This window comes from Sinohyriopsis cumingii, chromosome 18, assembly GCF_028554795.1.
Source record: "Sinohyriopsis cumingii isolate HCF-2022 chromosome 18, ASM2855479v2, whole genome shotgun sequence".
NCBI classification, from domain to species: Eukaryota; Metazoa; Mollusca; class Bivalvia; order Unionida; family Unionidae; genus Sinohyriopsis; species Sinohyriopsis cumingii.
The window spans coordinates 31,582,942-31,610,672 of NC_142978.1; the positions used below are offsets into that span (position 1 = coordinate 31,582,942).

The 27,731-nt window shown below is 36.7% G+C and overlaps 1 protein-coding gene across 1 annotated transcript in view; it reads left to right on the plus strand.

The window, feature by feature from the left end:
• Positions 1-311: 311 nt before the first annotated feature.
• LOC149776325 (adenylate cyclase type 1-like) overlaps positions 312-27,731 on the plus strand; it is a 285,595-nt gene continuing 258,175 nt past the window's right edge. The window contains exon 1 of the mRNA XM_089942825.1: positions 312-908. The gene's annotated coding sequence lies outside the window, so the exon portion shown is untranslated. The remainder of the gene's footprint in view (positions 909-27,731) is intronic.

Genomic DNA, 27,731 nt, shown 5'->3' on the forward strand with positions numbered 1-27,731 from the left:
GTATTTATATACATAACTCATTCATTTCTCACAATTAACCTTATTTTCTAAAGAATTATATCCAGTGTAAACACAAACAAAATCATCAATGTAATCTTAATATCCCAATCCGATAAATATGACTAGATTATACTATACGAGGCAATGAGGTACGGAATAATATTTAACACATAGAGCAATCCAAGATGATCCAAATTTCTTGTTAAATAAACTTTGTATTTTTTTTTTACCTTCACACCGGTATGATAAGGTATTTCCTAAACCACGCGCTCTACCGTGACGTTTATGCTATTTTTGTACAAGGGGAGCACCCTGCGTTTTCAGCAACTAGCTTCAACAGATGGCCCGAGGTAGAGAGAGCACAGACAAAAGCGCGTTTTGTACGTATATCCTTGACAGCAGTGGCTGACTCGTACATAGATGCGCTGCTTCCAACGAGCAGCATACAGGCCTGATTCAAATAACAGGCAAGTCTTTGTAGCACTATGTAGCCTATCGTTAGGCATGTGTACATGCGAATGGTTCACTTCTACTTGGGATATCCCAGAGCCGTTATGACTTTTTAACCTGGCCAACCATTCAAATAGTCCAGAGTGCACACTGGTTTAACAGCACAGTTTCCTGTCGTAAAACCCATTGCTTCATAACTTCATCGGTTGATAGACTGTGATTAGCGAACAAAGACTGTTTGTTCGTTCGTCGTATATACAGTAAACCCAGGATAAAAACTTGCGCTGTCTTTGTTGTATTTATGTGTACTTCCTTGTGCCTTAAAGGGAGGGATTAATAACAGTGTTTGAAAAGACGCCGGCCGGCAACAAATCATCCTCCATGGATATGTGCAACACGGAGATACATTATGTACATCTCGCTTTGAATTAATAAGAGAGGAATATACCCTAACTTACGTAAGTTACTTATTATTGAATGATTATTTGTTATAATAGTCCTTTCCGCACCCTGTTTATTTTTATGTTTATCGTGTAACATTCAATGTATTGTTCTCTATATTTTTTTCTTAAATACATGTACACGATTCCTACATGTCACATTAATATTTTCTGTTGGAATGATGTTTCTTTACACCACTATTGCTTAGGCATTAATTGACCTATTTGTGTTGCTGTGTTGCAAGCACGAAATAAATCACTTTCTTACACTTTACGTTTCATTTAGTGGCGACCAGTTCTTTCCCATGTTTTCCTTCTTACTTTCTTTCTTTCTCTTTCTTTCTTCAGTCATCAAGTCAGTCAAACGAGTTTATGAACCCACCCCACTGGCTGTTAGAAATATGTGTATTTCTGGCTGTCACGATCCACATATACATATTAAATCAACGTTTATGTTAGCAGAATTGATGAAACTTGAGGGTTTTTTTTCTGTTATTATTAGTATTATTATTATTACTAATAGTAGTGTGTGATTTTGATTTTTAACGTAGCTTTAACAATTTTTCAGTCATATCGCTAAGATGTCTGCAGTGTGACAGTTTATAGTGATGTCGAGCACTGGGGCATCATGCCGCAGACATGTAGCATGATGTCCCACCCAGTCGCATTATCCTGAAACCAGGTCGACCAGTCCTAACACTAACCTCTTAATACCAAGCGAGGCAGCTGGTAGTACCACTTTTGTAAGTCTTTGGGATGATTCGGCCTGGGATCGAACCTACGACCTCCCGCATCCGAGGCGGACGCTCTAACCAGTAGGCCACCTGAGCGGTCCAGTAGTAGTAGTATTTAAGAGAGAGAGAGAGAGAGAGTACTCACTAAATGAGGTCATTATTGACATTGAAGAAATTTAATTGAAGTGACCCCCTTTTAACAGCTCCACCAAATTAAAGATATAGTGGTTGACTTGTAAACAACCGTCTTGCATGAATATATAATCAGCCATTACTAAAAGTCTAGATGGTACTTTATGTAAGAAGCGATTATGTTTTCTTACAAGATTACTGACCTAATGTTTACCTGGCATATAAAGCAGTGATGAATTTTAAAACAAATTTGAACCAGTGTTTGTATCCGAACTTCGAATCTCGACTTTTGTTTCTTCTCTATTATTTTTGTAAGTATATATATATATATATATATATATATATATATATATATATATATATATATATATATGTGTGTGTGTGTGTGTGTGCATAGCGCAAACCCTACATATTATAGAGTAACGACAGTAATGATACACATTGATGTTGATGGTTCACGTCATAGATGATAAAAACGTGTTTTTTTTTCGTTTTTATTTTACCTCGAAAACCACGTTTTTTTTACGTTTTTTTTCTTTGCTGGACAATATAAATTAATATAAATTATATGGAGGAAACCATATAGTGGTCAGATCAGTCAGATGGTGATAACGACATTGAGTGAAAAAATTTCAATGTTATCTGGACTACGGTTTAAAACTTTTGACATTTTTTCATATTTGTATCACTGAAACTTTAAAACTGGTATGTAGCGTGTAAATAAGTAAAATATTGATTTTTGTGTTGCCTAAAAACTACTGGAACGTTTTTGTTTCGTTTTTTATTTATTAAGAAAAAATGCGTTTTTTTTACGTTTTTTATTTTAATTTTAACGTTTTTAACATCTATGGTTCACGTGAGCATCGAAAGTGTAATGATGAAATATTGTACACAGCTAAGTAGGTCTTACAAAAATAGTTTGGTTTATTGGTTTAAACAACACTTATACCACATTTTTGACAATGTCATGCCGCAAAAATTGGAGCCAGGTGCCATTCCCAAGGAAAACATGGAAACAGCCGTCTTAAACAGGCCTGGGCGGCTATCGTTCCTGCGACTCTTGGATTACGAATCCAGCGCCCTACCAACTGTAGCTCCTTTACAAATGTGTCGAGTTTTCAGTTGAATTCGAATTTCAGATACATTGCTCAACTGTAATTACATTGTATTTATTACATAAAATTGCATTCACACGGGGAAATATACCCAGATTATGGGTGTAAAGTTTATCGAATTTTGTATAACCCGTACTCTCAGTTCGACTAGTTTAGAGCGTCCGCTTCAGATGCGGGAGGTCGCGTGTTCGAACCCCGGTTGAGTCACACCAAAGATATAAAAAATGGTACTTACAACTGCTTCGCTTGGCGTTCAGCATTAAGAGGTTAGTTTTAGGACTGGTCGGCCTGGTGTCAGGATAATGTGACTGGGTGGGGCATGATGTCCCAGCGCTAAACATCGCTATAAACTGCCACACTGCATACATCGTAGCGAACTGACTGAAAAATTGTTAAAGCTACGTTAAAATCCAAATCTATCTCTCTCACACACACACACACACGCACACATACAGTTCGACTAGCATTACAAACAAGTGTGAGCTTGCGTTAGAACGGACTAAATGCCTGGTGTATTCTTTCGAGACAGAAACTCCAAACCTTTGGCTGTAATAGCTGTAATTCTTATTTTTGCATATCAGGTCTGGTCTTAATTTTATTTTATTTTTAAATCCCAATCATCTCCATTGGGGCTGGTGGTATAACAGGGCATTGTATGTAGGTGGGGGATATCATATACAATCTGTGAAAGAACTGGAAAGATGCGGCTTTATGAAAGATTCTGTTTCTTGCTCGGCAGATTTACCGAATGATGTTTCTGAAAAATGAAATGAATTCAGAAACATGGTTTTATCTAGTTTAAACTTCAAGAGTGGTTATTGAAATTGAAGGAAATTTAGTGGGCAAAGGAGACGTGTATGTCTTTCTTTACGCACAATACGCGTTCGTCTTTGAGAAACAAAAAATATACGTATTAACATTTATTAATAAAACGTATATATATATATATATATATATATATATATATATATATATATATATATATATATATGTGTGTGTGTGTGTGTGTGTGAAATACCCTAAAACACCCCACTTCATCATTAAAATCAGACAAGTGAAACTTCGGTCAATGATTGTTCTATGGGTGTAGAAGCTTTCGGGAATTTGTATGTCGACTCGGTTATTTGGGTGGGGGTGGGGGGGATATTACATATATTTCAGATATCTACAGTCGTTGGCAACACTTCTCTGAGACTTAACTAATGTGATGAGTGACATAGGTGTTAACACGTCATAATGTGATATGCGTATCAAACCCATGGCTTCTTCCCTACCCCCTATCAAGGTGTTTCCCCCCGAGTCATAACAGAGCTATTATTGAGATTCCCACCCTATAGCGATACATACACATGCCAGTAAATGTTGAAAGATGCAGATGCAAACAAAAACTATCGTCAAAAGATATATCGTCCAAAAATCTATCAGAAATAAAAAGATTTCCCAAAATGTATCTGAAATAAATAAAAATTATTGTCCGAAATGTATCATTTTTTGTCATATTAGAACTAGGTATCTGACCCGAATTCTCCAGTTGTTTTATTCTGCCTCAGAGCTACATGAACGCCTGAAGACGGAGTCAGTAAAAACGCGACAGGCCGGAAATTATTGTATGGTTATTATTTCCTCATTGGAGTAAGTCAGCGTCCTCTAGCAGCGAACTGAAAGTGGAAAAATAATTATTCGGGTTAATTATTTTCGCACAATAAAAGGCGGAGTTAGGAAAATAGTTTAAACATGCGCAGTGGAGCATATACAGATACATTGCTTAAACTGAAGCGGTTCGTATTCCATTTTTAATATTGATCTGGATATTGTGGGGGCAAAAAGTAGGTTGGAAATTACTTATTGGACGTATCCCATTGTCTGTCTAGTTCATACAGCGTGTGATGCACTGTTAGGTTTGGAGCTTCAAGCTCTCACTTATTGAGGGCGCTAACAGTTTGCGAGTTACAAAATATCCGAATCATGCGCATCGTGTTGATATTTGTAAAGAACACGTTCAATTCATTATCATTAAATGTATTTTCTACGTCAATTTCACGTGGCCAGGCCTGACAAAAAGCCAGGGTCTTAAACTCAGCAAGCTAAACGATTTTGTGTGCAAACTAAGCGAAGGCGTTCCTTTCTTAAAAGAATTTCAAAAGCTGGTGTATTACGAGGAGAAACAAAGCATGTAACTATTCTTCATTTTAAACAATTCAAACGTTGATGAACCCTCGCCATGTGTTAAAGGATCAGACAATTTCAAGATTGATGCTATCAAAACTCACTAGTCTTCTAAACTTCATGCAAAGGCGTGCATTTAGCTTTTATAAGCTGCATCGAAACCGGTGGCAACTAGTGTATACCTCCGCCTGGCTAACGGCGGAGGCCCCTGAACTCTAACGCTCACCCATTCGACCACCTCTCTGCAGAAAAAGGTGACAGCCAATCTGCAGCCACACATCCGTCCAGGTTCTGAAGGCACTGAATCGAAGTTTGACGCCAGGCACGCTGCTAGGTGTGGCGCTGACACGGACCCGCCACGTTAACGAACCAAATAGATTAATATTCGATGCGACGCACACATGACTGAGGCGAGGCTCCTCCAGGTGGATGTCGATGAGGTAGCAGGCGCTGTTAACCAGTACCACGATTCTGTTGTTGACGAGTGCGATCATCTCCGCCATGATAATAGTCACTAATGGCTGCCGCCCTTGAGGTCCTATTTGCAGCGTCGAGGTGTTCTGGACTAGATGGGCCCACCTTACACTTTTGGCTGCGATCGCGGGCCTCGTATGAGATGGACTGATGGACACCGCGCAGATCCGCCAACCAGAGTTTAACGTATCAACTTTTTAACGAGGTTCACCAGACCGACGTCTTGTGCAGCAGACAACGTTTACCAGTGCGTGTACAATTCCACTCTGACCGCTGTAAACATGGCCATACGTTAGAAGGCGACTGAACCCTTGACCAGCAAGAATACTGCTGAGGTTGCCGCCGCGCTGACACCAATTGACTCAAGTGGCTTAAGATGCTGAAGGTCTATCTTGGACTAGAGATCTTGTGCAACTGTATTTCAGCTCCTAGGCTGGTGTGGCATCCTCGTACGACGCGGAGAAACTGCCATCCATCGGGTCCCGGGCATCATGGAGCGGTGTAACTAACCATGACGAGTGACTGTTTTAGTACCACTACTTTAAGAGCTGTTGATTTCTAAAATCGTAATAGCAGCGCCTAGTCTTATTCTCCACCATTTTGGAAATTCCACTTGGGTTTGTGCGAGAAGATCTGCAGATCGTGCCAGACGATACCCTGCTGCCTCCACATTGTATTCTTGCCCAGCGAAAAAGTCGTTTAGTCAGATTCGCTTCCGAGAACATGTCAAAGGAGTAGATCGCGAAGAATGGTCCCTGTGAGATACGGGGGTCCCAACGGGGTATTTGGTTTAGACGTATCCTGTAATATACCATCCGGTGACCCCGCAGGAGGATCAAGGAGAAGAACCTTCTTCCAACGATGGTGCAACGTCTGCTAGCCGTTTTTCTTTTCTTTTTTCTGAACGCGTACAGAAACATGGTTTATTTATACAATCTTGAAAAAATATTAATCCCTCTTGGTTGCCTAATCACACTGGTATTGGGGGTGGGGTGCGGTAAAAACGGGCAGATAAAGTAGCTAAAGATGTCCTGCAATGCCCTGTTTTCTGAATGGAAAATTCCTTATGGTGAGTTAAAATATTATATTAATCACATTTTATTATTCATATTATATTAATATTATTCGGTATGCTCTTCATACGTTTTTCATAAATTATGTGGGATGAAAACTCCAAACAAGCTTCTGAACATCAAACCTATTTCTGGAGAATTGCATCGCTCAAGTAGAACAAATTGCTGGGATAATGCAGTATTGTGCTGATCGTGTTACACACACACACGTGCGCGCGCGCACAGTGCATATCGACTTCCACTCTGTAAGATACAAGTTAAATTGTTTTAAAACATTAAATGTTAATTAAATTAAGAAACTACAGTCATGTACCACGGTGAGAAGCTCAAGGCCTTTGCAGTTTATATAACTTCGACCTCTTAATGAATTACTCCAGTCTTTGCAAATTGTCTTCGAATACTTACAAATTTATGTTTATTTGGAAGGGTGTTTGCTCCTCAACATTTATGTGCACTTTTATTTTTACAATTTAGAACTTATATTTTATTCGATAATATTTCACAATTTTTGTTGCTGACGTGCATTAAAAGACCATACCTACATGCATGCGTACATACATATATACCTATGAGGTTGAAAAGCAAAGTTACAAGAAATTAGAGTAGAGACAGAATTAAATATATGTACATAAATAAGTGCTTACTACAATACATACATGTGTTCTGGACAATTATCACAAACGCCTTGAAAACACAATTTGCATTAACACAGGAAATGTTCTAGATGGCGTGTTAAACACGAAAATAAAAAACCAAAACAAAATACAACAGGTAAGTTACAATGTCGCACTTGATAGATAATGTTACCGCTTCCGCTGTGTCCTGTCAGTTGTTGGTAAAGCGACTTAAGTTCATCGTTTTAAGTAACAGATCAACCGTGCTTAGCATATCTAGCGAGTTATAATGCTTGGAGTACCATGAAGATAAAAACACGTTTTGTCAAAATCCACTTATTTAAGGTTAGTATTCCTATTTTTGTCGTTACAACATTTTATATAGTAGATATAACTGGAACAGAGCTGGAACAGAGCACAACATAAAGTATACACTAATTATTTCGAATACATACATACATACATACATACATACATACGCATACATGCAGACAGACCAGTTAATGAGTAGAATGACATGTCCTCAGTGTTGCCCGGTTTCAGATACAGAACATTAAAAAGTGTTAACTGCACCTGTGTGCGGGCAATTTTCGACAGTTTAAATATAGACGAAAGAATTCGAAATATTGTAAATAAACACAATTGCCTCCCTTGACACACAAACAACAAAATATGTTTGCCCAGTATAAGCGCGCACGTCTGTGTATGTGTAAATCTATTTAAGTTAAAGTGTATTATCTTATTATCCGTGATACACACCATTTACGTTCGACGTTGATCAGAAGCCTTCATCTGTTATCCTTAAAATCTCATCGCTTTGTTTTTATCCTGTTATAACTCGTTGGTATTGAGCCTTATTGATATACCAGTCTGTATCATATAAACATTTTGGTGGGCTTTTTAACCCTATAGTGCTGGTGCTCCGTAAAATTTGCAATGAATGAATGAACAAATGAATCAGTATATAACATTTCAGTTCAAGAAAATAAAATGGTGCGTATATTAATTACATCCTGTGCAGTCGACACGACGCGTTTTGATAATACTGTTATTACCTAATCTGATTAAAAACAGATCTCCACTGTTATACATGATGATCTGACAGCGACCACTAAGAGGTTGTCTTGTGGTAACCTGTATTATTACCATAATCAGTAATTTTATAAGCCAATCAGATGAAGTCTTATCTTCACATTTTGAGACTGAGAAGTGTGGCTAAAGAGCATCAATGTGTACCGAACGATTTGATTCACTTTCAGATTTTTGAAAGCTGCATTTCCATTGGCTAATTCAAAGGTCAGCAGAACATGACCTCTAAGCGGTCGCTGTCAGATCTTCACGTAGGACACCGGATGTCTCATTTGAATCAGATTGATTATCACCCGTCCTCCTCCTGTCGTATTGAAATGTAGTTTTCACAAAGAATTCGTATGATGTCTGGTTGGTTCAAAAACTAAATAGTGCCTCCATAAAATCCGATATGACGGCCATTCGGCCATCTTGAAAATCTTGTTATCGTTGCTCCTGTTGAGCAGATGATCATATCCACATGGAGCCACTTAAAGGCATCTTAACATTGTTATGTGTAGTTGGTCCTAATTGAAAATGCTGGCAATATGACATTCAATATAACCGGCATTGGAACAATATTGAAATCTTGTTATCGCCACGCCTTCAGAACTGATGATTCTATTGACGTGAAGTTTATTCCTAAAAGCTGGTCCTAAATGCATGGCCGTTTACATCCATTATGTCTTTCATTGTGATCATCTTAGGAATCTCGTTATCACTATCCCCTGTACTCTTTCTGAACGGGTGTAGGCATGATGGCATGGATTTTTTGTTTTGTATATCAATATGTTTTTTTACTATAACACAAGTAGACCAATATGTTGCTATTCTAAATGAAAATAATGTTCTCTGGCGTTGAACATGGCTAGATACTGTCCAGGTTTAAAATGTTATTATCACTTCTGTCCTGAATTTTAATTTTAAAAAATACTGCATAAGTTTTATTATATATTGTTTGTTGCATAGATAACAGCGTGTCGTGGAACCATAGCTCACAGATAATCGTAAGTACGAGTTACTGAACAATAATTAACACTAATGCAAGGTATTATATATTTATTCTAAACCCAGTATGGATTTTAATATTTGCTAATTTATAACGGAAAAAAGAGGGAGACAAAAATGTCAGATCTTGACAGTTAAAAGGTGACTGAAGTCATTTAAGGAATGATAGTGAAAGAACAAGAGAAGAAAATACACAAAATACTGTTAATAAATCAAACCGAATTATATACGTAAACACATACATATCTATACACACATTTGATTAAACGGTGTTACTGCAAACAGTTTTGTACACCAGTTATTTTCTTTACTCGTTTCATCTAATAATGTTTGCATTATTGTGATTTTAAGTGAATATTTTTTTTTATCTTACTTATCTGCTGATAAATCAGTTAGGAAACATATAACTGTTTCACCAACGTAGAGTATTAACACCTTTTAAATTGTTCTGCTTAATAGATGTGTAATCGTACTTTTTACAAAGTGAACGTTTTTTCCGCTAAATATACGGCACAAAAAGCTTTTAAGAAGTTTACCGTAATACTCGGTTATAAGACGAGTCGAACTGCAAACAACAAGATTCTGATATGCCGAAGTTAAACGCTCCTGCAGATCAGGGTATATTATGTTGTTATCCTGATTACTCCTAACAAATACAGGTCCAGATCTACAGGTACATTATGTGACGGCAGATCTGGGTCTGTGCAGTTTGTAATTAGACTTGTCTTATAAACGAGTATGACCGGTAGGTCATACATGCATCAAGGCATATCGGCTTTAATTTATGTGTGGAAATATTTAGAACTTATTCAGAATTTTAAGTACGATTTGCAAAATGAATAAACCTCGAAAAGATGTTTGCATAGATTCCATTTTGTCGTCAAACTTTTCCATGCAGGATTGATATATGCGTGCTGTTCTGTAATATGTAAAACTTCGTTTCTTTTCTCAAACGAGTCACGTTCAGTGTCTGAATGTTGAATAGGCAATTATAGATAGATGATTTCAGTTACAAGAAAGGAAATTCATCAACGTATCTCATTTGTTTTGGGTGTATTATATCAAAAATAAGTTCTCTTTTGGAAACTGTAAAATTCTGCAGATGATTACACTTGGTCCTTATCAACCCAGTAAAACTAGCAAGTAATGACTCATTTCATATACATTCATCCAAACTAATAATTATTTACTCAGTCCTTATCAACCCAGTAAAACTAGCAAGTAATGACTCATTTCATATACATTCATCCAAACTAATAATTATTTACTCAGTCCTTATCAACCCAGTAAAACTAGCAAGTAATGACTCATTTCACATACATTCATCCAAACTAATGATTATTTACTCAGTCCTTATCCACCCAGTAAAACAAGTGATGACTGTATCCATTCATAAAACTAGTGAGTATTGGCTCAGTCCTTATCCACCCAGAAAAACAAATAATGACTCAGTCCATATCCACCCAGAAAAACAAATAATGACTCAGTCCATATCCACCCAGAAAAACAAATAATGACTCAGTCCATATCCACCCAGAAAAACAAATAATGACTCAGTCCATATCCACTCAGTAAAAAATCTAGTGAGTATCGTGTTATGTATATTTGATTTAATTTATATTTCTTTCAACACCTACCCAGAAACAACTAGATCTTTTCAAAAAGATGAATTTACTCAACTTGCCAGAAAATATGCTCCTTCTGAGGCAAAGGCTTCCTTAACGAAGCAAGAAATAAAACATATTTTGCTCCAGTATTTGGTAGAAAAGAATGTTTTGGATAAAAGTGATTTGATCCGTAACTGTGTATCAGACGCTGACATAAAAGTAAAGAAATTAGAATTAAAATTCAAGATGGGTTGGAGTTAAGGAAGCTGGAACATCAGAAAGATAAAGAAGAAAAACAAATGCAGTTAGAGAAAGAAAGAGCAAATGCAATTGCAAGAAAAAGAGAAAGAAAGACAAATGCAGTAACAAGAAACACAAATGCAGTTACAGTTTGAGAAAGAGGAGAGAGAGACAGTAAAGAAAGAAAAACAAACGCAACAATGCAGTAACAAGAAAAACAAATGCAATTAGATAAGGAAGAAAGAGAGAGAATATCAGTGTAGAATAAACGAAATGGAGCTGGCAAGTGAAAAGCACATTCCCATTTCAAATACAAATTTAAGTTTTGATGCTGTAAAGAATATTAGGTTAGTACCCCCTTTCAGAGAAAGAGAAGTAGACAAGTATTTGACTCGCTTTGAAAAAGTTGCTGACAATTTGAAATGGCCAAGGGAGAATTGGACTCAATTACTACAATGTGAGGGGCCCCTAGTGGCCGAGTGGTCTAAAGCGCTTTCCGTTACGGATAATTGCCATCTCACCTTTGTCTGCGTGGGTTCGAGTCTCGGATGCAGCCAATGTGGGTATGTGAGAAAGCTTGCCAGTAGCTTCTCGTGGGTCTGTGGTTCTTTCCGGGGTTTTCCCGGGTTGTTCCGCCACCATTAATACTGGCCGCCATGTATAGCCTATCATGTGCTGAAACATTGCGTTAAACCCTACAACAACAACAATAACAACTACATTGTGAACGTATTGGTAATGCTGGTGATATTTACCATTCACTGTCGGTTCACCAAAATGGTGACTATAATGTGGTTAAGGAATTCATCTTAAGGGGTTTTGAGTTAGTCCCTGAAGCTTATCGGCAAAGGTTCAGAAACTATAAAAATAAAAAAAGCTAGACAAACTCATGTCGAATTTGCTAGAGAAAAAGTACAGTTATTTGATAGACGGTGCTTAGCCAAGTAAGTTGAATAAGATTGTGAAAGTCTCAAACAACTTTTATTACTTGAAGAGTTCAAGAACTATGTCCATAGTGACAATAAGTCTTATTTTGATGAGCATCAGATTGCAAACTTGGAAAATGCTGCTCGTGCTGCTGCTGAGTATTCTTGAACTCATAAAGTTCTTTTTGTAAATAAAACTTCCACTCAGCAGTTTTCTGGCAGAAAAGTATTTAAGCCTAATACAAACCCTTCTAAAACTCTTAACTGGCACAAAGTTTAAAAATTGAGCTTCAGATTAGCGTGATCAAAGATCATTGTCTTTACTACGTGTACCTATTGCAACAAGAAAGGACACTTTATTTATGATTGCTACAAATTGATATACAGGCATCAGAATCAAGACAGACCTATACCAAATGCTCTTATTTCTAAGAGGCCAAGGTCACGGTCATGTCTTGAAAGCAATACATTTGTTGGGTCTAATAAACCCCAGTCTGATTTTATTATGGAGAATTATGAACCATTCATATGGAAGGGTTCTATATCACTTTTGGGTGATTCGGCCAATCATATCCCAATTAAACTACTAAGGACACGGGAGCTTCTCAGAGTCTTTTATTGTCTTGTACTTTGCCTTTTTCTGAGAAGTCTTCTTTTAATGAGTGTTCTTATTCAGGGAGTAGAGTGCGGCTTTGTTAATGTTACTTTCCATTGTGTAAATTTGTCTTCAGACTTAGTCTCAGGACCCGTGACAGTCGGCACAGTGTATGTTTTACCCGTTGTGGGCATTCATTTATTACTAGGCAACGAACTAACTGGCGACAAGGTTGTGGTAAATCCACTTGTAACTGACGAGCCTTGTTTGGATCAGAAAGTCGATCCAGTTGAAAACGAATTCACTGATTTATTCCCAGCTTGTGCGGTTACCAGAGCTATGGTAAAGAATGCCCTTGAGAATGACGTTGATAAGGAAAGTATTTTCCTATAGCTGAAACATGTATTTGTCAGGCTTTTGATGATGTCACTTTCCCTCCTTGTTTGGATCAATAAGAAGATATTGATCACAGTGGTCCTCTTTTAACTACTCATTTTCTTTATTCTAATCAGGGTGATAAACGACAAGTTGTCGAACAGGAAAAAGACCCTGAGATCTCCTGTTTGTTTCAAAGGGCCATTAGTTAAACTTAAGCTACTGAAGTTCCTGTCTTTTATTTCATTAAAATAGAATTCGTATGAGGATATGGAGACCTCCCGAGGTACCTGCTGGTGCTGAGTGGTCAGTGAACTATCAAATTGTAGTCCCAAAACCTTACAGACAGGAAATACTTTGTCTGATCCATGAAACTCCTTTGGCTTGTCATTTAGGGATTAATAAGACTTATCACAAGATCTTGATTCACTTTTATTGGCCACAAATCAAAAATGATATTGGTAAATACTTTAAATCTTGTCATATTTGTCAAATGGTAGGAAAAGCCAATCAGAAGACACTTAAGGTTCATCTGCAACCTTTTCCTGCATTTGACAAAACATTTAGTAGAATTATGGTAGATTGTGTTGGTCCCTTACCTAAAACCAAGTCAGGTAACCAATGCTTGTTGACCATACTTTATGCGCCAATAAGGTTTCCAGAGGGAACTCCATTGATGAATATTAAAATTAAGACAATAGTAAAAGCTTTGATATAGTTTTTATGCTCTATTTGGCCTTCCCAAATCTGTTCAGGCGGGTTAAGGGTCAAATTTTAGGCATGGAACTTTCCAGCTGATTATGCTTGAATCTGGCATCCATCAGTTCAAGTTGAAAGTGAAATTAATGTTTGACAGAACTTCAATGGAGAGAACGTTTGAGTCTAGTAATAGAGTTCTGTCTCTCTTGCTCATTCTTCAAATTATTCTTCAGTTTAGGTATTAGGTATTACAGCCCATACAAAGTTAAGAATGAAATGAATGAGTTAAACTATAATGATAGCGCTCCAGGGATCTAAATAAATTATAGGAGTACCAGTATATTCAAAGGGATAGCAAGGTTAAACATTGCAATCAGTTTAGTTTACCTGGCCCACTGAGTGAAGATTTAAGTGAAGGAATGTCATCGGATTCAACTGGTATTGGAGTGACAAATCCTCGGAATTCACAACTTATGAAAAATCTGGACATGTAACTTTCACATTTGCAAGAGCAAGAAAGAAATGAACTTAAACAGTTATTATTTGAATATGAGCAATTATTTCCAGACGTTCCTACAAGATCAAACAAAATTTTCCATGACGTAGAAATTGTAAATTCCAAACGAGTGAAACAACACCCGTACAGGACGAACCCTCTCAAACAGGAATACTTGAAAAAAGAATTCAGTATTTGCTGGAGAATGACTTTATAGAGCCCAGTAAAAGTGAATGGAGTTCACCATGCATACTTGTTCGAAACCAGATAAGACTTTCCTTTTGTGCACTGGTTATAGGAAGGTGAACATTGTGACATTTAGTTTCATTACCAAGAATCGATGACGGCATTGATAAGTTCGGAAATGAAAAGTGTGTGACCAAACTTGACCTTCTGAAAGGATTCTGGCAAATTCCACTAACGAAAAGAGCAAAGGAACTTTCGGCGTTCTTGACTCCAGATAGACTTTATCAAGATAAAGTGATGCCGTTTGGTATGAAAGGGTCGCCAAGTACTTTTCAACGTCTTATGAATATGGTCACCTCTGCTCTAGACAATTGTGATGCCTACATCGATGATGTAATCATCTACAGCGACACCTGGAAAGAACATTTAGCAACAATTCGAAAATTCTTTGACAGATTCGCTGATGCATGTTTGACAATTAATTTATCTGAAAGTAAGTTCTGCCGTGCTAGTGTAACTTTTCTGGGACATATAGTGGGACATGGACAAGTTTAACCTATAGATGCTAAGGTAAAGGCTGTCTCTCAATTTCCCGTGCCTGTTAATAAAAAACAACTGATGCGATCTTTAGATATGGCCGGATATTATCGAAAATTTTGTTCCAATTTTTCTATAATTGCTGAACCTTTGACGCATTTATTGAGTAAGAAAAACAAGTTCCTTTGGACTGAAAAATGTCAGGAGGCTTTTGTCAAGTTGAAATCCATACTTAAAAGCGCGCTAGTTCTTACAGCTCCAAATGCCAGCCAATTATTTAAACTGATTGTTGATGTAAGTGATGTTGGGATTGGAGCAGTATTGATCATCCAGTGTGCTTTTTTCTAAGAAATTAAATAAGCATCAAAGAAATTATTCAACAATTGAGAAGGAATGTTTGGCTTTGATATTGGCATTGTAACATTTTGAACTTTATCTTAGTTCAGCTCCTTCTTCGATGATTGTGTTTAGTGACCACAACCCACTTACTTTCATCGGCAAGATGGATAATAAAAATCAAAGACTACTAAAGTGGATTTTTTTTCTTACATGAATATAATTATGACATCAGGCACATCAAAGGAAAAGATAATTTAATAGCAGACGCACTTTCCCGTGTATAACAATGTATTTTTTCATGTACACTGTGTGCAATTTATGAGTTCTTTTTAACCTCATACGTAATTAGTCTATGGTAAAAAGAAAGCTTTATCATATAAATCTTTCTTTTTCTTTATGGGGGGAAGTGTTACGTATACTTGATTTAATTTATATTTGATTGAATTTGTGTTTGATTTGATTATTTGTGGGTTTTGGAATCTTTTTTTTTCTTTACATTTCAATTTAATGTGATTTTGTTTACTAGGAATTTGATATTTTCCAGAAAATTCAGTTTGACTTGAATCTTTCAATAAATACCTAATATTAGAAGCACTGTTTCCATTTTTGACTTAGTTCTTGGCCTTGATTGATGGTCAAGTAAACAAATTTTATTATCGGAGTAAAATGATTGGTTCTTATTAAGGGCATACAGGGGTACGTCATGTTTGTATGTAAACATGATCACGTGATCCTCTATTTACTATTAATAGTGATGTTTGGAGAGAGATTTGGTGAGTCTGGGCTTAAAAGCATTTGATGTCAAATCGTTTCCTTCTGTTCTAGCCAGCTTTTGATTCATATGTGAAATTTTCTTAAGATTATTTGGATTCTAAAAGATTCATTCGTTTCTCTGGAAATATTATTGTGTTCATGCAGAATTCGTGTACAAAGACATTTCTTAAAAATTTTATTTGGATTTCCAAAACCGGAGAATTATATATTGTGTTTCTACAAGGAACTGTAGATAACAACATTGAACAGGATACAGCATACGTCATCGCCTTCCATCTTAGATTCTTCATCGGGACTCGAACTTGAATTCATTAGAACATTTTATTATTAGGACTTCTAAAATTTTATTCGTGGATTATTCTTGGATTTTATTCTGGAAACCATAAGTTATTTTTTAAAAAAATAACATTTTACAGTATTTTTCCAGGGAAATAAATTGTTATATTTTTCAAAGCTTGTTGTTTTCACTCTTTCTTGTATTACTGTTTATTCGATCATCAACACGTAGCATAAGATTAATGATAACAAAGCTAATCAATATCCCCACGCTCGCAGTATATCGTTAATCAGGTTTACGGATGTTTAATGGAAACGAGGAAATCTTTGCTTAGGCGGTACGGGTGATAAAGAAGAAGAGCGGGTTATCACTTGCGGCTTGCAATGATTTGTGTCACGTTTGTCCTAAATGAATGGATGGCAGTTAACATCGAGTATGGCTACCTCAGCAACTAATTTGAAAATCTTATCGCTCAAACATATCCAAGATGGTTTTACTAAGTAGTTAGAGAAAAAAAAATCTTCTCTTGAATTACTTTAGGACAGTACTACGACTATCTCTTCGATGAACTCTTGTTCTTTATGGACTAAGTGATCTTTTGATCACAGTAACAAAAGATATAACTTTCCTACTAAAATCAGGTGTTGTATCGATGTATTTCTCGGAGCCACCAAGGGTGAGACCAGTGTCATCCACATATTGTGAAATAAGAATTTCTTTTAGTATTTTGACTTTTCTCAATCAAATGGGCTAACATCTCCGCGCATACAAGAAAAATGCATGGGGATAGGGACCGCCTTGCCTGCATCCTCTCTTTATTTGAAACCTTGATAAAAACTGACTAGTTGCAATGACACAAGATTCGTTATATTTTTGTAAAGTTTGCATTTAAAGCCTTTGCTGAAATTTAGAGAATTTAATTTTTTATTAATACACAGAATCAAATGCTTTTTCGAATTCAGGCATAAGACAAAGCCCGTCTTCATTGCATATTTCGACTAAAATAAAAGGTCATAAAAAAGTGCAGTTATGTCCTCCTATATATATGTCTTTAAAAAAGACTGGCCACTAATTAATGGAAGTACAGGTGTGAGCCTGTTTACCATACACTTTGATTAATCCTTAAAGTTTGTATGAAACATTAAGTAAAGAAACGGATCTCCAGTTTCTTAAAATTGTATTGGCCTATCTCCATTAGGGAGACTAATTATCAGACCTTCATTCTGAGTTGATTATAGCTGGCCAGTATTAAAGGAAAATTGATTGCTCTTACAAAATATTAGTGGTGCGCTATATTACCGTTATACCGGTTTACCGCGGAATTTATTTCTTGTGGTACATACCACTGTACTTATTCACTGCACACTTCGGTAGTTTCCGTCAATAAGTAATGCACCGCAATTTCCGAGTAATGTTGCCAGTTTAATGACATCAAAAACATATTTTCATTTTGCATGAGAAAATGATTCCAAAACGTATTGCTCTCTTCTTTAAAAAGCAATTGTATTTGTCACAAATTAATTTTGAATATTAGAAATATAATTAATTTTATGGACCTTTGATCATGTTTGACACGTGTCAAACTTGCCAGCATGGGGGCTAAAAGGAATGTCGTTAAAGATATTCCGGCCAAATCCAACATTTGGAAAAAGTTCGTATTATAATCAACAGTAAACAAAATATGCCATTTTATTTCCTGATTTGCTATTATACGTTAATTTGTTAGGTACGTGTTTTACCATGAATCATCTTTGAATTTTCACGATAGCTGTTGTTTTCTGTTTGAATTTTTCGTAATTTTTCTACCCACTAAATATTGCTTGGTTTGTAGACTGTGTGTGTTTTATATTTACTAGCTCTTTATGATAATCATCTTGCCCCGGGTGTTAGCGTCCTGTTTTACCCCTGTCTACACTGTCAGTAGTGTAGCTAGTAAATTGTAGGCTTCAGTATCTATACTTGTTTTAATCAACAAGTTTTGTAATGACAACACAATGCTATTTACAGGTTGTCAAGTATAGTGTTAAGCTTAATCTCCTTCTTTAAATACAGTGTTTAGATAGCAACTTACACAACAGTTAACATACATATAGCAAATTTTCGGGTAGTCGGAGTACTGCGATTTTCTTTCCAAGATAATTAAATTGTGTCAACTAATATAATTGATAAAATATAATGTCACTATTATGAGGCCTATTTGTAAGACTTACACTATTATTGTGAGGCTTATTTGTAAGACATACTATTATGAGGCCTATTTGTAAGACTTGCACTATTATTGTGAGGCTTATTTGTAAGACATACTATTATGAGGCCTATTTGTAAGACTTGCACTATTATTGTGAGGCTTATTTGTAAGACATACTATTATGAGGCCTATTTGTAAGACTTGCACTATTATTGTGAGGCTTATTTGTAAGACATACTATTATGAGGCCTATTTGTAAGACTTGCACTATTATTGTGAGGCTTATTTGTAAGACATACTATTATGAAGCCTATTTGTAAGACTTGCACTATTATTTTGAGGCCTATTTGTAAGACATACTAGTATGAGGCCTATTTGTAAAACTTGTACTTTTATTATGAGGCCTATTTTTAAGACTTACACTGTTATTATGAAATCTATTTGTAGACATGCACTGTTATGAGGCCTATTTGTAAGACTTGCACTGTTTTCCAAACATCTTTAAAGCTTCAAGATCAATCGGATAAATGGTGATCAAAATACTATTTTTCATAATGCAGTTTAATTTCTTTTAACATATTTAGCATGACTTTTTTTGTAAATGTTCCAGCGTGTTTGGCTAAAGTTGGCATAATTTTGCTTGTTTAGTTTATATTTTCTAAATTAAGAAATCTTTTGAAAACATTTCACCATTTCAGTCCATTTTGCTCTAGCTCTCACTCTTCTTCAAATTGTTTGCACGAATTTCATATATAACTCGCCTTTTTTCATTTCTTATTTGTATAGTTTATGATATCGATTGCCTCATCTACAATAGTAATCTCATTTATAATTTGATATTCAAGTTGCTCTTGACGTACATTAATTGCAAGTCATAGGAAATAGTTTTACCTTTTATTTCTAGCACAAGTATTCACGATCATTAATGGAGAATCGCATTTCGGAAGTTGGAATTTGATCCGAATTATAATTCGGTGCATGAGACTTGTATGTTCTTGCAACTTGAATTGCGTCAGTAACGAGTGTTATGTATTCAAAATCTTTCAGTTGAGAATTGTTAAAGTTCCAAAATGTTCTAGGGTTTTTCTTTTATTTCACCAGAATTAGTTAATTGGACCTAAAAATGGTCAGTTCTGTAATCCGGTTCTGTCGTGCCTGCTTCATCTACCATTGTTGTAAAACAAATCTTGAAAATAGCAAGAAATATTACCTTCCTTTTTTTATAGGGTTGTTCATTATGTAAGCATATCATTTTGAATCCATATTTCTTGCTCGCCAGACGTCAATCAGATTTTGTACAAGTATTATTTATTGCATCTCTTGTCGCTTGATTATCATTATTTAAGGAGTCATAATTCTTTAGCAGAATCGGTTGCTGCGCGAGGGTTTTAGACGCCCGAGGGTTATAGGCGCCTTTTATGTTTTTTTTTTTGTAATTGCAATAATATTTTACTACAAACAATATTTTTTGTGTGTCAGTTACCACCCATACCCCATCTCCTGAATATGTTTTGCGAAGAATTGCCCCCCACCCATGCTGACGCAAAATACTATGAAAATGTTCAACCACAAAAAGGTCGCGGCTGCGCCCCTTCAACGGCCCCATCTCTCCTCGCGCCGCAGCTGAATAAAATAGCTACTTTCTCTAAATCGTGTTCGCTAGCCAATGGTCGTCGATTCATGATCAAACTATGTTGGCATATTTAGATAGCTGAAACTCTATTTTCCGTTTTCTGTCTGATATGATGAAGCTGAAAGCAACCGATCTATATGAAGCGCCGTAGCAGACAAAAGCTGGTCCAATCAGAACGTTGCCGTTTTAATTTTAATGTCATGTGTCCAGAATTCCAATTTCACGTGTTGTATCAAAAATGCTTGTCCTTAAAGTTCCAATTTTCTAGGTCGAGATTTTAGATTGTATCTGTTGAATTAAACAGTAGTGGTTGAAAGTTATATTTTCTATGCCGAGGTTTTAGATTGTGTCGTTTGAATTACACGGCGGTGGTTGAAATTTCAATGATACGTCGAGAATTCCTAATTTACTGTGAAATACATATTGGTTAAAAGAATTTATGTTGAAAATTCCATGTCATATGTTGAGTATTTAGATTTCATCTGTTGAATTACACAGCGCTGGTTGAAAATTCGAAGTCCAATGTCGAGTTTATAGTTTGTATCTTCTGAATTACACGGCGGTTGTTGAAATTTTAATGTCATATGTCGAGAGTTTCATTTTAATATCTTGAATCACATTGATTACACTGAAAATTCCATTTCGCATGTTAAGTTTTTAGATTGTATCTGTTGAATTACACAGCGGTGGTTGGACTATTTTATTGTGCTCGTCAGAATTGATATTTTATTACTATGAATTTCATTGCTTGAGGTCGCTCTCGTGAACGGACCGCGTTATTTTTAAACAAAGAGGCTGCTTCTCGTTGCTTTGAAATTCAGCAGATGAAATCCAAATACTCGCTATATGAAATGGAACTTTCATCACAAACAGTTACATTCAACGTGTGAATTAGGGATTCTCGACATATGATATTGAAATTTCAACCACCGCTGTGTAATTCAAAATATACACTGTATAACGTCGACATAGGAAATAGAATTTTAAACAACCACTGTATAATTCAACATATAAAATCTAAAATCTCGATCTAGAAAACGAAACTGTAAGGACATGCAATTTGATCCAACACGTGATATTGGATTTCTCGACATACGACATCGAAATTTCGATTGGAAATTTCTCATTGAACCAGCTTTTTTCACGCTACATCGCCTCATAGATCTAGTCAGATTTCTTGCTAAATTCAGATTTAGAGATTAGAGATAGCTGCCTCAGTACATAGCGATATGTGTCGTACGCAAGTGTCTCCAATTTTTGTAGCAACTTTAAATTCGGAGTCGATGCCTTTGGACATCGTGGAAATTGCCTTTTTTTTGGATACTTTACAGGTCACTTAACGAGTTATCTCATTGGATAATTGATTTCGCTTGCTGTGGGCAGAGGGTCTTATTAGCAAGAGGACGCTTGTTTAAGATACCGCTTCAGCTAACAGGACTGGGGGTGGGTGGGGTGCAAGTACATTGCTTGCATTTTTGCATTTCATTGAGTTTATGAACACGGTACACGCACAAATAAATTCTAACCATATTTCGCCTTATCTGCATTTCATTGATCAAGTTGATAGGCAGCACTCATACATTGATTTCTCCAGTCCGAAGCATATATATGTGCTGGCGTGTAAGCATGGTAACGCACACACACATACATACATACATACATACACACACACACGCGCGCGCGCGCGTATATACATAGTTTCATCAGACCCAGGTTTTGGATATATCTGGAAAAAGTTAGTTTTAGTAACTCTCTCTCTCTCTCTCTCTCTCTCTCTCTCTCTCTCTCTCTCTGCGTCTCTGTGCCACTATATATATATATATATATATATATATATATATATATATATATATATATATATATATATATATATATATATATATATATTCAGATGGTTGTTTGTAATCGGCGATTAAAAATGATACAGTGACATGAAACGGCCTTAACTTGGATTCCAGGAAATTCCTTTGCGTTAGTATAACACCAGTCCGATCAAGGGACTCATGCTTTGTTTTAAGAAAGTAACAAAATATGAGATAGAAAGATGAGAAGAGGGGCTGGAGCATTTGATTTATCATAACGAAGGAAAGCAATGAAATATTCGCAGTCTTTGATTCATCCCAACTTTGTAAGCTGATATTCACGGAATTAAATAAGGGGTGATTGTTAACATGGGTATATTTGTCGATATGTTTGCTTGGCCGGTGTATTATTTTCATTGTATTACCCCGCTGATAATCTGTCGAAAATAGACTGTCATTAGTCAATGGCACCCTTCTAAGATTGTGCAGTAAGCGACGCCTGCGGATGCGAGAGTTTTGTTTCATAATGATTAATTTTACTAACTGTCGTTACACGTGAAAACGAGGTAAAGGTGTTGCTGCATGCACCAATAATCGGATTACACCGTTAAATTACGTTGATATAAATTTGCACTTTCGTTGTGTTTAAATTGAATGATATGTAAGCCAACCAAACAGTATTCGGTAGGTGGCGTATGTTCTCTCTCTCTCTCAACATTTTATTATTGAGAGCAAATGACGTTTTTAGCAAAAATGACATTAGAAGTTCAATGGTTGTTCAAAGAACTTTTGAATGATGATATTTCAGAGGGCATCGTGTGTATATTTTTAAAATTAGGACATATTAATCAGAGTTATCGAACGTGAAATTAACCAGTTTACAAGGTTGCGTAAAGCTGAGGGTGCTGTGCTTAGGCCATCGATCTAAACGTAAAGAAAATTGACCGAACTGTTTAACTCAGACTAAGACCAGCTTGCAGAAAGACGTGCACACACTTAGATAACATTAAACCGACCGGCGATGGTACACTTTTCTTAGATCTTTTGCAAAGAAATTTGCTTCTAAACTGAGACTATTAATGTGAAGTAAACAAATATCGGGGAGATTTGCCCCTCTCCCGAAAATACACCCAGTGCGGCTGGATATGAAAGATAGCTGTTAGTGGTAGGTTAGGGTTATCAGAAGTTGCACAGCAATTTTGTTTCACTAACGGTATGATGTGATTCGTCATTATTTGAACTGTGATTAATTTTCATTAACGGGCTGACATCAATCGAATGTAATGGGCATTGACACATAATGTTTATGGTCAGAAAGTTGTTGTTGTTGTTGTGGGGTTTAACGCCATTTTTCAGCACACGATAGGCTATACATGGCGGCCAGTATTAATGGTGGAGGAAGAACCCGGGAAAACCTAGGAAAGAACCACCGACCTACGAGAAGCTACTGGCAAGCTTTCTCACATACCCACATTAGCCGAATCTGAGACTCGAACCCACGCAGACAGAGGTGAGATGGCAGTAATCCGTAACGGAGAGCGCTTTAGACCAATCGGCCACTCCGGGCCCCGATCAGAAAGTGTTTCAGTGTTCGAACTGCGTTATATATTTCTCCTTGAATCCTGAGCACTGAAAAGAAGAAAGAAAAAAAAAAGGGGGTGGGGGAACAACCAACAACAGACGGTCTTATTATTGAATGTGACCATTGGTCTTGTAATGGACATTGACAACCTATCCTGGTCATTTATCTGATTTCAATTAATTCACCAGTGTATGCGTGAATAATTTTAGTTATGGTTTCACAGAATAATTTAGTTTAGTTTTAATTAAGTGAGGGGGGCTGCAAACACTGTATTCGTAACAGTACGTAGTGTATATACTGTGTGTTTAAAGTAGGATTTTGGCTGTAACCCGTAAGGCTGCTCTAAATAAAACTACAACAGATTACCAGGAAGATATATGAAACTTTGCTTTTACAATTAGGTAACCAGGCCTAACTCGGAATGTGAGGGGAAAAAAACCCAACTTATTTTATGTGGACTCAAAACAAAATCCCAAAACAAACACTTTACACTGGATAAAAGGAAGCAATCAGCGACATCATCCATATCACGAATATGCAAATCTTCTATTTTAGTGTGTGTAATAAAACATATCTTAGACATTGACTTTAAATTAAATCTGAAATTCAGCAACATGATTTGATGAAATTCGTGTCAGAGACTGACCAATCAGACGTATCGGGTGTAGCCTTTTTGTCAACTTTGCTAATTTGGGTCCATGATTACATTCCATAAAGACGGGTGTTTCATTGCGAAGGAAAGCCACTACCCGTGGAAATTTAACATTAAAGCTTGCAGACATTGCAACATTATTACAAGATGCTGTTTTTCTGACCTGAAATTTGATGTACAAGGATGAAGAAATCACATTATTCAACATAGATTAATTCTCATACCAACGTGTATATATATATATATATATATATATATATATATATATATATATATATATATATATATATATAGTGGACCTTGCAATTACTGGCTCTCACTGAAGTTGTATTTATTGAAGAAAACGTCAGACTAGAGCCTGTGTCTAAAAAAGAAATAGGCATGTTTCTGGTTTCATGCACACAAAACAACCTGGGTCGTGTCTGTCGAAATAAGATTTATTTTTTACTCATATTTCCCCTCCATTTACAGGAAGAAAGTCAAGGCTGTTTTTCTTTTTTGCCCTATCCATGACATTGCTTTACTTAAAATCATGGTTAAGTAAATAAGGCACCCTCGTCTGCCTGTATGTCAGTGTGTGTGTGTGTGTGTGTCTGTCTGTCTCTATATATATACTTCCACCATTTGTCACACACACATACACACACGCGCACACAAAGGCACGGTACAGTCTGCCCTAACGGACACGGGTGTCCGGAGAGATGGTCTCTAATGGACAGCTTTTTCTTATCGTCGTTTATTTGCACTGTGTTACATATAATGATATTTTTATGCAGGGGACGAACACTCATAAGAGATACAGATATAATGAGTCGATACCGGCAGCATCCGCTAATATAAAAAAAACTCTAGGCAAATTATGTATATGTGTGATAGCGGTGGCGGTTGTGGAAGGGGGTGGGGCTTCAAGGTTTTTTCAATGTAGACTCCTATCTGAATACGGGGGAGAGAGTGATGTCAGGTATCGCTCATAACTGTTAACTTGGTCACTGCGAAACTGCCATAATGGACATGCATAAATGTTATTTCATTCCACCTTGTTACATTGATATGCCCGGCCACGTCCGTTTATCCACTACATCTGAATTACGTTTTGGATTTAGTTAAATTTCTCTTGTAACATAAATGGCAAAATAATTATTTGATTTGTTCGTGCAGTAAGCATGTTAAATTGCCGACTAAGAGTTTACTATGAAATAGCTTTCAAATTGTATTGATGTTGCACAGTTGGCAAACTGTCCTGTGCGAGACAAATAGATAGGAAGTGGAGTTTGAACATGCATTAACCAACATAACCATACATAGCATCAGGGCCCTTCAGAGGCCCGAGCCATTTCGAGAGATTTGGGGTCCCTATACCTTGTTCGTTTTGAAATTTCGAGATTAATTGAATGCCAAAACAAACCTATATAACTCACCGTATATTGATTTAAAATTGTATTAAATACTTAACGAGAGTATTTAAAAGATCTTAAAATAACTGGTATAAATCGCAGCCCTTAGGGCCTCGGTTTTTACCAGTTATTTTTAGATTTCATAATAACAATTTTCCAGTCATGTCGCTACGATGTCTGCAGTGTGGCAGTTTAATGTGATGTCTAGCACTGGGGCATCATGCCGCAGACATGCAGCATGATGTCCCACCCAGTCATTATCCTGACACCAGGCTGACCAGTCTTAACAATAACCTCTTAATGCTGAGCGCCTAACGAGGCAGCTGTTAATACCATTTTTAGAAGTCTTTGGGATGACTCGGCCGGGGTACGAACCCACGGCCTCCCGCATCCGGGGCGGACGCTCTAACCACTAGGCTACCGAAGCGGTCAATAACCAGTGGAGGAAGAACCCAGGAAAACCCCGGTAAGAACCACCGACCAACCTGAACTACTAGCAAGTTTTCCCACACACCCATGACTCGGACAGACGCGGACAGAGGTGAGCATCTTAGACCACTCGGCTGCCCGAGGCCCCTATAGCAGAAAGTGATATCATATGAACCTAAAAAAAGAATCCTTGATAACCTTACTTTTATTTTACAAAGGAAAAATAATATAATCATAAATTCGTATTCTAAGGAGATTCGAACCCATTGCTTTGCGTGTACGCGCAAATATTACCAGTATGATTCTACAGTCATATCCCGAGATATCAGGGCTTAGTTGACAATCTGCTGTATAACAATGATTATGCATGTAAGTACACAAAATTAGGAGTTTTTGTTTTTGCATTTCTAAATACACACTAAACAAAATTCAGTCATGTCAGTTGGCTGGGAAAAAAACGATTGGAGGTTTTTAAACCATATTAAGTAACAAGACGCATTTTTATAAACAAGACTTAAGTGACTGTATAAAGGTCAGTGGATTAAAGTTGTTTTGATTTTTCTATGAATACCTTCATCCATTTTGGTAGCGTCAGCGAGACAATAGTTTTCTCACGCTGATCATATATCTAGACCAATTTAAGTGCATGTACATGTAGGAAATTGTGTATCTGTGTGCGTGTGTGTGTGTGGTTTGGATTTTTAACGTAGTTTTAAAAAATTTTCGGTCATATCGCTACGATGTCTGCAGTGTGGCGGTTTATAGTGATGTCTAGGACTGAGGCAGACATGTAGGAATGTACTTGTTTAAAGTATTTTAGTTTGGTAGTGTTGACTTGTGACTAGTAGCAGAACAAGTGACCAAAATTGAAATAAATCGCGTTTACTAATCACCAGGGCTTCTGTTACACCAGTATATGCCAGTTTTACAGATAAAAGTTGCCTCTGTACTGGAGAATGGGGGGGGGGGGAGACCAAAAAGCTCGATATGCACGCGTTTTCTGGATAACGGAGGTCGAGATAACTGGGTTTGATTGTATTTATGAGCCTTAAATGACATGTTTACGCAGGTAACGTATGCTGTGAAAAATATGTGGGCCTAAAACAACGTTCAGAAAAAATTCAGAGAAGTTAAGTCACGTTTTAGTTATTTACAAGCGTATGTTAATGCACACGTGAAGTTCAAGTATTCCTGTGTAAGACAGTGAGTCATAACAAGATTTTAGGAGATCGGTTGTTTTAAATTTGAATTTTACACAATTTCTGAAGTCCACTTAATATTTTCTTGTTTTCAAAGAAGCGTGTTTTATATTTACTAGCCTTATCTGATCGATATCTTGCCAGAGTGTTGACATCCCACTCAAATTTCCTCTTCCTAGTATGGCATACGTAGAGCTGGTAAATTTTAGACTTTCTCATGTCAAGGCTTCGTATATTGTTTTTATCAACAAGTTATCTAGTGTTAGGATAATGTCTTTCACAGGGTGACAGCTATAGTGTAAGTTTCATCATCACACTTTAGTTACCGTGTTTAGATTACAACGTATGCCAGAATAACTTTGGTACATTGGAAAAGTAGCCAGAGTGGACACAATGCTAGTTGCATTGAACAAACTGGGCTTAATAGCACGGTACAGTAAATCCTGTCTTGAGAGACCACTGTCTTGTGCGATCACATGGGCTGAGAAATCAGATTCTTCATGCGCAGATTAATTGATTATGCAGTT